Below are 12,305 nucleotides of genomic sequence, written 5' to 3' on the forward strand. Positions count from 1 at the left end.
ACAGACACTAAGAGAACACAAATTCCAGCCCAGGCTACTATTCCCAGCCAAACTCTCAATTACAATAGATGGAGAAACCAAAGTACCTCAGTACAGGGGAACGCCAGGTCCAAGAAGTGGAAGTGGGTGGTTGGGGGAGTGGGTGGGGGAGCGTGTGGGTGACTTTTGGGATAGCATTGGAAATGTAAATGAAATAAATACTTAATAAAAAAAAAGTTGGTGTGTTCTCTCAGGTTGCACTGACACATCCCTTACTGCACACAGTGGCTTTTCTCCTGCTACTATTCACACCTCTCCCTACCCACAACTACTTCAAGATGGTTGCCTTAGGGATCCCTCTCTGATTCTGAGCTCTATGTTCCTTGTTCCTTTGAGCTTCTGTACCCCATGACTTGCTATTTGACAAAGTCATTTTACCAGCCTGATTGCCACAACTGGCTCATCTTGAAAGCTGTTAGACTTCTTTTGAATAAACTTCACATGTGAGTGGGGCCAGGCTATCAAACTTCAGAGCCATCCTCAATGACCTACTCCCTCTAGCAAGACTTTGCCTCCTAAAGGTTCCATATTCTCTGTAAACACCACTACTAGTTGGATAGAAAGTTCTCAAACACATGGTAATATGGGGGACATTTGTAATTTAAACCACAATAAAAACTTAAGTAATATATATATATATAACATGTATATATACACACGCATATATGCAATATATAAATTACATTAATTCTGTACTTGAAATGAACTAAATTTTCTTGACTTTTTTTGTTGTTGTTTGTTTTTTTTTCTAGACAGGGTTTCTCTGTGTAGCCCTGGCTGTCTTGGAACTCACTCTGTAGACCAGGCTGGCCCTGAACTCAGAAATCTGCCTGCCTTTGCCTCCCAAGTGCCGGGATTAAAGGCGTGTGCCACCATGCCTGGTTTTGACTTTTATATATACATTTAGTTTGTTTCCTTAGACACTGTCAACAAATTTTATAATTTAAAAGGAAGAGGGTTTGGATGATATTTGAAGAATTAAGAATAAGAATTCTTGAGGCTGGAGAGAACTCTGTGGGCCAAGCACCTGTCTCACTAGTATGAGAACAAGAATTCAGATCCCAGGACTATTTTAAAAACCCAAGCATGGCAGTGTTCATCTATGAAGTCTGAAGAATTTGCCAGCTGGCCATTCTAGCCGAGAAGTGAGCTCCAGATTCAGTGAGAGGTATCATCTTAATAAAGTACAGAGCAATAGAAGAAGACATCTGGCACAGACCTCTGTCCTCTGCACGCATGCATATGTGTGCATTTTTGTCTTAGATTGGACTTTATTGCTGTGAAGAGACACCATGACCATGACAACTCTTATGAAAGAAGATGTTTATTTGGAGGTAGCTTACAGATTCAGAAGTTTAGTCCATTATTGTTATGGTGGAAAGCATGGTGGCATGCAGGCAGACATGGTGCTGGAGAAAGAACTGAGAGTTATACATCTGGATCTGAAGGTAATAGGCAAAGAACTGTATGCCACCAAGCCCAGGATTAAGCATCTGAACCACAAAGCCTGCTCCCACAGATACATACGTCCTCCAATAATAAGTTCATATCTACTCCAACACGACCACACCTCCTAATAGTGCCAAGCATCCAAATGAATGAGTTTATAGAGGCCATTTCTATTCAAACACCACAGGTTGTATACCACTCCCTCAAACTGATATATGAATACAGACAGACATGTACAAAGAAGTCCTATTAAATATTTTATATCGGAACTCCTTTTATCCCCTTTTGGATTTTTTTCAGTTGACTAAAAGTTCTCAGTACCATTAAATGTAATGGCTAGAGACACGAGCTCTGGGGGTACTGATTAGTTCATATTGTTGTTCCACCTATAGGGTTGCAGACCCCTTCAGCTCCTCGGGTACTTTCTCTAGCTCCTCCATTGGGGGTGAATTTAGTATTATTATGAATCTTTTTATATACTATGTCTCAATTTTTATATTTCAGCTAGAGAATTAAAAGGCAGAAGCCTTTTGATAAATATTGTCAACTGTGCTTCATATGAAAACTGGACCACACCAGATTTTTTTCCTGACCACATTATGTAAACTATGTCTTCAAGTTCTCACTACCTTTGAAAGGCAGCTATGCTCAGTACTATACCATTATCTTCATACCATCTCAGCAGCACTGAAAATGACCTTATTCTGTTGTTGGTAATCTGGGAGGTTAACATGATCTTCCATTAATCTGCTTCAGGATAATGAAAGGACTTTAAAAATAGTTGATTTGCATACTGCACTTCTTTTGCTAAAATATGCTATCTCTGCTTTCTAATTTTCTTCCTCGGTCCTGATCTATGTTGCTTACCAGTGGACTCAATTGTTACTTTCTGTTGTCATAACGATGGACATAATTACATAATTACAAACTTCCCTAGGGGTCTAACAGGAAACACAGGATGCCTGCTATGTTCAAGGAACAGAATGTCCGATTAACTTCTTTGTAAAAGGGAAAGCAATAAACGGTAGAATCTTTCTTCCATATTACTTTTTATTTCCATTTTTATTATCATTGTTAGGAGGTTTTGCTCATTCTCAATTTCTTAAAAGAACAACCTTCTTATAACCTTTATATAAGAGCATAATATTTGGAATTTGTGATTAGTTACAGCCCCAAAGCAAAATAATATAAAATATGCTTCCTCCTGAAACAAATGTTAATTTGCCTTCTTGAAACAAATGTTGTTTGCTGGTTACTGCTTAACAGTCAACAGAAAATATATTTTGTTTATATGAAGCCCTTTGGCCACTCAAAATAAATGGATTTAAAAATATCATTTAACATCAAGCTTCTCTTAAGGTTAGGAGCAGCTATGGCTGCAAAAGAGCTCATTAGAAACTGTTTATTTCCTGGGATGGCAGGAAGCTGCTGCTGCTGCTGGTCTTAGCACAGTTCAGGGTTGTGTTGCATAAGAGGAAAATTACCATAACTCCGCCCCCTATCCTACTTGGAGATGTATATGAGGCCTAAAAATTCTAAAATGGAAATGCTTCATCTATTATGTGTTTTTCTTTAATTAATCCCCTTGGGGATAGTCACAGAATGAGCTAGAAAACTTCTTGTAAATCAGGGTCTTTCATTCCAAATATTTTCTGTAGACATGAGGATTTGGAGCTATTATTTTGTTTAGTAAGGTTCAGGCAATACATGATACTGTAATTAGGTGATGCAAATAATCTTTGTACTTCCATGCTAATCAGGGCTTGTCAGAACTCTAAGGAGGCATGAAGAAGCCAACCAGCCTGCTCCATGCTCTTTTTATTCGACTTCCTTGAAAGGTAATGCTTTATCTAGACTATTTCTGCAGTGCCCTGATAAGAAAAAAGCTTTGGTTCCATGGAGGGAAATGCTAAGGAAACCTCCTATCCTTCTCCCTCAGTGCTGCCTAAAATTCCCCAAAGATTCTCTTCTCTAAACAACTACTGTGTTTCAGGTTACAAGAAAAGCATTTTCCATGGTAGTATATGCTTTTAAAATGAAATGCTTTTGCTTGTTTGTGCTCTGAGGAAGATAGTGGAGGTGGCTTGTCATTTATTTTTTTGTTGTTATTGTTTACAATAAGCATGAATGGCCCAGAGTCCAGCCTTTGGAACCTTGTTTTGTTATTTACCCTTTGATAACATGTTTGTTTATTTTTAGATTTTTTTCATAAGCTCTTTTATAAATGGAAAAAATATCACTCATCCTATCTACTTGATAGAATTTTGTTAGGATCAAATAACATATCAGTAAAAATATTCTACAGCCTGTAATATTAGGCAACTCTATTGTTATGGCTTAAATTAACAAAGATATAATTTTAGAAAACTCTCCTCCTGTTATTTATCACTGCTTAAAATTTTGCTGTTTTGAAGGTAGTTGCAAAATCACTTTTGCTTTATCAATTTCTCTAAAAGATGTATGATAAGTGGCTGGGTTGGTGAAGTGTTTGGTATCCAACCATGAGAATCTGAGTTTAGATCCCAAACACACATGTAAAAAGATGAGCATAGTGGTACATGTCTTTTTTTATTTTTAAATTCCAAATATCACTGTATTTATTCTAAATAAAGGAAACACTTATTTGAAACATAACTATCCAACAAATTATTGTGTAATTTTCTTTACATTTAAATCTACAAGGCAAAGAATATTTTAAATGAAAGAGAAAGGGGTTGGAATTCAAATACTTTATCAACAACATCAAGTACATTTAAGCAGAATTTTTAAAAGAATTCTTCTTGTGGTGCTGTAGACTGAACCCAGGGACTTGTGGATGACAGAGAGCTATCCAACCATAGCACTACATCCTCATCCCTGAAGTATTCATATAATAATTCCAAAATTAATAATATAGTACAATTTTATAGCAAAGCATGGAACTTATAAACAACTGAAGTTCATTATCATATCCACATCACAATTACTTACTTTCTCACAATTTTTCAAGTAATCTCAAAGATCACATGATCCCCTATTGAAAACAGGAATTCTGAAAGATGAATTCTTTTTGCACTAATAGTCAAATCTAAGATGATTATCAATAAAAGTGGATGGCTTCTTTTTCCAAAAATCTACAACAGAAGTTGCCGTGAAACACAGAAGAAACACATACAATCATATACACAATACATTGAAAATGAAATTTGAGGTGGAGTTAATTACAGCACATGACAGATGACTGTAGTCACCTGTAATAATCGATTCACTTTGTTTATTTCTTCCATTACTTGACACTTGTGTTGTCTTTCAATGGCTTTCCTGTGCTTTTCTACTTCACTGCACTCTACTATGTTCTGGACCATATGGGTTTTGAGGCTGAGTACTATCTCTTCATGCTGCTGTATTTTGTGCTCTAGCATCTCACACTTCTCCTGGGCTGCTGCCATCTCTGCTAACTTCTGCTGCAGGGCATTATTTTCATCGTTCAGGCATTTCCAGTGGGATTGTGGTTGTTGTAGTTTTGTTTCGATACATGTCTTTAAGCCAGCACTGGGGAAGCAGAGACAGGCTTCCTGGCCAGTGAAGCTGGCCAAAGTATCAGGCTCCAGGCTCAGTGAGATATCCTGTCTCCAAAAACTTAGGTGGACAGTGATGGAGAAAAGATGGATGAGCATACACTTCAACATGCACAAACATACAAACACACGCACATACATGCACACACACATTCATATACATAAATACACATACCCATAGGAAAGAGACATTAAAGAGATAGAAAAGAGAGATAAGCAGAAATTCTGTTAAAGGTTAATCCTAGGAGCTTGGGATATAGCTTAGCTGGTATAATGCTTGCTTGCCTATAATAAAAGGCCCTGGGTTCAATACATACATATAGTCCCAGCACTAGGGTGTTGGGGGCAGGAGGAGCAGGACCTGAATATTATTGGTAACATAGAGAGCTTGAAGTCAGCCTGATGTATATGATACCCTAACTCCAAATAACAATAATTATCGACTATATGATAATTTGAGGGGTTTATGAAATCAATAATTTTCATGGTACTATCAATGCAGACAGGACAGAGGCTTTTTTATTTCCTTAAGTTACTTTTAGATCTTCTCCTTCGCAAAGAATGAAAACTGTTCACAAAGTTTTATTTTGAACATGGCCAAAGCTATCTCATCAGTCCTTATATTTAATAACTTCAGTCTGCCTTTGTGGGAAGGTACATATCTGTCTGTCTTACCAGAGAGAAATCCCATTTATTATGATAACTGTGTCCCACCATCCAGCTGGTTCATTGCCAGCTTTCCACCACTTAATGGAAGCTGAATTATACTAATAGTTTTGTGCACTGAACAGTGAGACTTTGAGTTCCTCACAATGATTCATGTGTAACAGCTGCAGCCCACACTCGTTAATAACATCTGACTTTCCACAGAGCCACGCAGCTTTCTTCCCTCGCAGCTTATCTTTTGAGAAAATGTCAACTTTCCAGTTTTCTGGATGAGCATGTGAACATTAGTGAATCTCAGCCTTTAAGAAACCATTATTCAGAATAGATTGGGTTGTTAGGGAAATAAAAATACTGCTTTCAATGTCTTACTGAGATTCACATTAAAAAAATTGTAATTTTCTAAGTTTTCAGGAAAATTATTTATGTCTCATTTGTTTTGGTCTGGCATTACAACTTCTTAATTATGGCCTAAATAATTCAGAGTGGACTTCAATGATACTATGAATAATTATGAATACAATATTTTTCATTTATCCAAATGAAATTGCCCCATAGAATTTGTTGTAGAGGAAATGACAATTGGTTCAAATTAAGAAGCAAGGAAGCAAAACTACAGATTCTTATTGGTGTCTGTGTTCAAAATTAAAGTGGAAAGCCACCTTGATTCATATTATGTAGTTACATATATCTTTGAACAAATGTTTAATATGTCTTTTATATAAACATTTTACTAGAACAGTCTCAAATTTTGCAACAAAAAAAGGCCTGGTTGAACATAGAAATGGAAAAGATGGAAGTGTTTAATTGTCTTAAGAAATAAAACATGAGCCTGTGTTAATGGTTTCAAAGACCTCATTCATAAATTTTGACAGGTGATTAGACTTAGAAGAAAGTTTGAAAATGCCTTTCCATTGGTTTTTCTGATTTTGGATGCATTTCCTATGAATGGTCTTCTCTGCGGCAATGCACAAGTGAACTTGACCTGCATTTCAACACTCACTGTGTGGTAGGGAGAGTATACCAACTTCTGTCTGCAGTCAGATGCCTGTATTTATGTGTTAGTATCATTTTTAGCTTTGGTGGGGGAATGTTGTGTGATGAATCTTTTAAATATCTGTTTTATATCTTTCTCCTGTGGCTTTCAATGCTTCAGTGCCTAGGTTAAGCCACATAAACATTTCCCAGACTTTTCCAGGTGTAATTTGAATTTCCCTAAACTGATAGCCTTCTAAAAGACTTGGACTCCACACTAAGTCAACAGAATAAAAAATCTGAGTTCTGTTTTTTTGTTGGTGATTAAGGCAGCATGGATCTAAGCCCCTGGATGCTGATTAAGTACCTTTCTCCAATGGCAGGTGCAGCATCCTCACAGATAGTAGCAGTGTATCAATTCTGGGGCTGAACATTGGCCATTTTACCTAGAGTTTAATTTACCTTGCTCTCCAGATCATCCATTAATGTTGATGCCATAGAACAGCCAGTGATACACAAGTACCTTGGTCTGCAATGGAATTTTAATCTATGAAAATTCTATTGAAGAGCATGTTGAGAACCTATTCATGATGAAGGAAATATTGACATTTCATGATGTTTTGATTTATCATTAGACTCACAATTTTTATTCAAACATTAGTAGCAAATTAAAAAGATTTCTGAAAGGCCTTCTGGAGACACAAATATTGGGAGATCAAGGAAAATATGCTTATATCGTAATATTTTTCATAGAAAATAATCATTATAATTTTATTATATATTTTAATAACCATACATTAGAAGAGCTTATGAGAGGAGTTAATGATACCAGTAATTCAGCAACAATACATTTGAATAAAGTATAGTTCTATCACTCTGTCATCCTTTTATATTTAGACAACAATCCTTTTATAAAACCTTCTCTATCTCTTCCATGATTGATTCTGAAACCCCTAAAGACACTCTCTCTCTCTCCTCTCTCTCTCTCTCTCTCTCTCTCTCTCTCTCTCTCTCTCTGTCTCTCTCTCTCTCTGTCTCTCTCTTTCTGTGGTGGTTTGAATGAGAACGGCCTCCATAGGTTCTATATTTTAATACTTGGTGGAACTTTTTGGTGGAAGGATTAGGAGGTATGGACTTGGTGGAGGAAGTCACTGGTGGTGGGCTTTGTGGTTATAAAAGACCAGTGCCATTTTCAGTTAATTCTCTCTTTGCCTCATGCTTTTTCATCAGGTGTATACTCTCAGTTACTGAAGCTGCAGCTCAAGTACCATGTCTGCAGCTATGTTCTTTGCCTTGAATGGTCATAGACATTAGTCCTCTGGAGCCATAAGCCCCAAATTAAATGCTTTATGTTATAAATGTCCTTGGCCATGGTGTCGTGTCACAGCAATTAAAGTAACTAAGACATTTGCTTTTGATAGGAAGAGGTGGTGCACATGTAACTAGTATTACTGTGGTACATTTTATTGAATGTAGCATGTTAGCATTTTATTGTGACTCGACATAGGACCAGTAACAGTGCTGTGAGGGTCAGGGTGCCTGTTGCTGAAACAAGCCCCCATCTTGAAGCAACAACCACCATGTCCAGTTAGCTTTCTCTCTGCCTTTTGGTTGTTGCCTCAAGATATGAACTCTTAGTTACTGCTCCAGTACTATGCCTGTTTGCTGCCATTCTCACCCACCATTATGGTCATGAACTTACCCTCTAAAACTATAAGCTTCCATTAAGTGCTTTCTTCTATAAGTTGCCTTGGTTGTTGTGTATTGTTATGACAACAGAAAAGTAATTAAGACACATGCTATAGGCACATGCACATTCTCTATTCAATACAACTGTACATCTTTGTATTAATTCTTTGGTTAAATGCATGACATTGATTTGTTCAATCTATATTCCATTCTTGATAATGAGATTGATACAAGTGGTAAGAAATATATTTTATTAATCTATGATTTAATACCTAACATATCATAAATGTCAAAAATATTACTAAACTGGATTGTGAAATATAGGGAGTATTGAACAAGGGGTCTGGAAACTCCTTGTCATTCTAACCTGTGACTATAAACTCCCCTGCTCTTGTCCGGTAACTCAAAACAACAACCAATCCTGTGCCATGGTTCTGTGAAGGGGAGGCATGTCTTCTATACTTGTGCTAGTTGGCTGGATGATTGAAGGTAGCATCACATATATACATGGTTAGCAGTTATTGCTTCTTATCTAGGTAAGAGATAATGGTAAAGGGTAAACACTATTTCCTCAAAGTTTAACTTTGGAATTTTCAGAACTTAACTTTATTCCACTTTGTTGGTCAAACATATTTTCTATATAATTTAGGTACAATAAGGGAAGGAAAATAGATCCCATTTTTTCTGAGATCTGTTAAGTCATATGAAAGAGGGATGGGAGATGTTAGTCTGTCTTTGCTAACATTATGCATCACACTCTAACTCACTCTTACTTTCCTTAGATGTAAATTAGTCTTTTCAAGGCTGAATTTTCTCATTTCCTATTGAAATTTGAACTAGTTTTTGATCATTCCCCTTTTTCACTTGGAATTTCATGACTGTTTTTTTTTATCCCAGGTTTCCATGATTATCAAGTTACATTTTGACTTGTCCCCAAAGTAAGTGAGGTTATTAGATCCACCAGTGTTGGTATACCTGGGAGCTTTTAATATAAACAATGTATTAACTACTTTTCTTGTTGCTCTGACAAAATACCTAACAGAAGCATCTTAAGGGAGGAATATTTATTTTGGCTATCAATTTCCGAGGGCTTGCTTCATAGCATCCATGATACAATAAAATGTGATACCTCTTTACATAGTAGTTAGACCAAGAAGCAGAAATGGGTACAACCACTAAAGGCCTACCTATACTGAGGTGCTTCCCAAAGCCAGGTTCCATATTCCAAATATTCCATGATGTACCAAAACTCTAAACTCTACTACCATTTGGGGGCCATGTGTTCAAACATATGAGCCTTGAAGGGGGCATTTAAATTCCAATCCATACCATTCTGCTCCTGGCCTTTATAGACTAATGTGCATCTCATAATTTATGCAGTCCAACTTCAAGATTCTCCTTAATTTTAATAGTCTTAACATTGTTCAAAAGCCCAAAGTCTCTTCTAAGACCCTAGGCAAACCCTTAACAGTGAGTCCCTGTAAAGTGGAAAAGAAAGTTATATCCTTCTACTATACATTGGAATAAACATTTCCATTCTAAAAGGGAGGAATTTGAACATAGCAAGGAAACATCAGGCAAAAACATCAAGTTCTGCTGCCACTTCAAGCTCGATTACCTTGGACCATGGCTACAGCAGTCTCAGTATACTACACGGCTGAACCAGGGAAATTATTTTCTATGGTGTCCTTATTTAAGAAAGAAACTCCAGAATTTTCTCTATTTGATTGGTATTTTCTTAGGGACATTTTTTTTTCAAATGAAAATCTTCCAAATAACTTTGCATTAGTGTACTTTGGGGACATCAATGGGAAAGACAAATCCATTGGATTTCTCAGAAGCTTATTTTTAGTGGTAGTACCATTTACATTTCCAGGTAGAATATTACCTCCCCCTGACTCATTTGAAAAACATTATTATTATTATTTAGCTATGTGTATTTGTGTGTATCTGAATGTGGGTATGTAGAATTGAGTGCTTCAGAACCAGGAAGAGAGCTTGGATTCCTGAAGGTAGATCACTGGAGGATTTTTAGCTGCCTCATGTGGGTGCTGGGAAACAAACTTGGGTCCTCTGCAAGAACAGAATATGTTTTTAACTGCTGAGTCGTCTCTTTAGCCCCCTCCCCTTGACTCTTGAAAGAGCACATAATAGAGGCCCGAGGATAACAGCCCACTACATTTCCTTAACTGTCTAACCTTGAATGTGTCCAAACATAATAGCCAACTAGGAACCTTACCAAAGAAATGTTGATGGGAGTAAAAACCATGTAACAAACGTAAGTTATTGAAATTTGAATATCATAAAGGTTTAAAACATGATCATAAATAATGAAGGAATGTAACTCAGCCCTAATGTGGAGTGTTGAGCACATCACTGAATGAAGAGAAAGACACCATCTTGGACATTGCAGGTGCCATTTTGAAGAGGTCAGTCTGCATTCTTGGACTCAGTCTTTATTTATGTGAAATAAGCAGGGCCGAGAACCAGAATGAACTAATCTGAGAAATGCATTTTTCTGAGAAATGCAATTATGTCTCAAATGGCTTAGAAGAGAGAAAGCATTAAGTGAGAAAAACACTTTCTGTGTGAGCAACTCCAGTTGTGGTAGATATTGCTTCTGTTTCTTACTTGGACTAAGCTGTAAACATTTCAATCCCCTAGGTATATGTAGAATGTGTGGGAAAGGAAATCAAGTTGATGGAAGCAAAATGAGATAATTAATATTCATATCTGCAAAGCTTTTAGCATACTGCTTTATAGAGCTTAATAAGTTAGCTAATTTGAGCTATTAAAGAATCATTTTAGAGTGTGTCATAGCTTTCAAAATTCAAAATGTTTCTTCTCATTTTAACAGTATCTAAAAATGTATCAACATGTTTTGGATATAATATACTCCCCAAGTTCATGTGTTAAAACCTTAATTCCAATGAACAGTAATGAAAAGTAGTTTGCCATTTAAGGGGTCATTAGGTAACTTTCTTGGTAATCAGTGAATACTCTTGTCCACTCTTCTGGAACTGCATCAGTTGCCACAGCAGTAAGTTGATAAACAGTGGTGAAACAGAGATTGTTACTTTACCTTCACCTTGAGTTGAAGGTCTCCTGTTAGTGCCTCTTATTGTTCAAACCTACTTATTTCTGAAGGGAAAGGAGCCTGAGAATTCAGTCTTCCTGAGTCAATTCTGCAGGAGAATAGCATATAGCAGATAGCTTGAATGCAGTCCATGTGGACCTTATGGGACTCAATTGCTGATCCTGCCAGCAGCACCCTGCAGGATATGGCTTCCCCACTTCCTATAGCCTCTTGTGTATCTCTCCTTATAATTCACTAAGTTTCAGCCTCATTTAGAACTTCTGTTTTATGGAAAGAATTATGTTTGCTCCTATCTCAGTACCTTCACATATACCTTGTCCTTTGTGTGAGTTCATGCTCAGATCATTGTCTTCTTGTATCTTAACAATTCCCTAACACACAGCTTAAAGACATTTCCTTGAAGCTGGAGAGATGGCTCAGTGGTTAAGAGCACTTGTTCCTTTAGAGGGGTAGAGTTCTGTTTTCAGCACCCAAGTTCAGTAGCTCAAATTCTTCCAGCTTCAGGGAGTCTGAGGCCATCTTTTGGCCTCCACACATGTGCAGACACAGATACATACATACATGTACACACACACACACACACACACACACACACACACACACACACACACACACAGAGAGAGAGAGAGAGAGAGAGAGAGAGAGACATAAATACCTACCTAATAAATATTAGAAGGAAAAATAGTTCCTGAAGGAAGCATTACTAGACTTCCTGGATAGATTAGATCCCTGTGGAATGTTCTCCACTATAACACATGTTGTTGTAATTTAATATTTACTTTGTTCCTTTCCTAGTGCTAAGGTTTAGAGCCAGGGCCTTGTACTTGCTAGGCAAG

The sequence above is a fragment of the Mus musculus genome, chromosome 12 (assembly GCF_000001635.26).
Source record: "Mus musculus strain C57BL/6J chromosome 12, GRCm38.p6 C57BL/6J".
NCBI classification, from domain to species: Eukaryota; Metazoa; Chordata; class Mammalia; order Rodentia; family Muridae; genus Mus; species Mus musculus.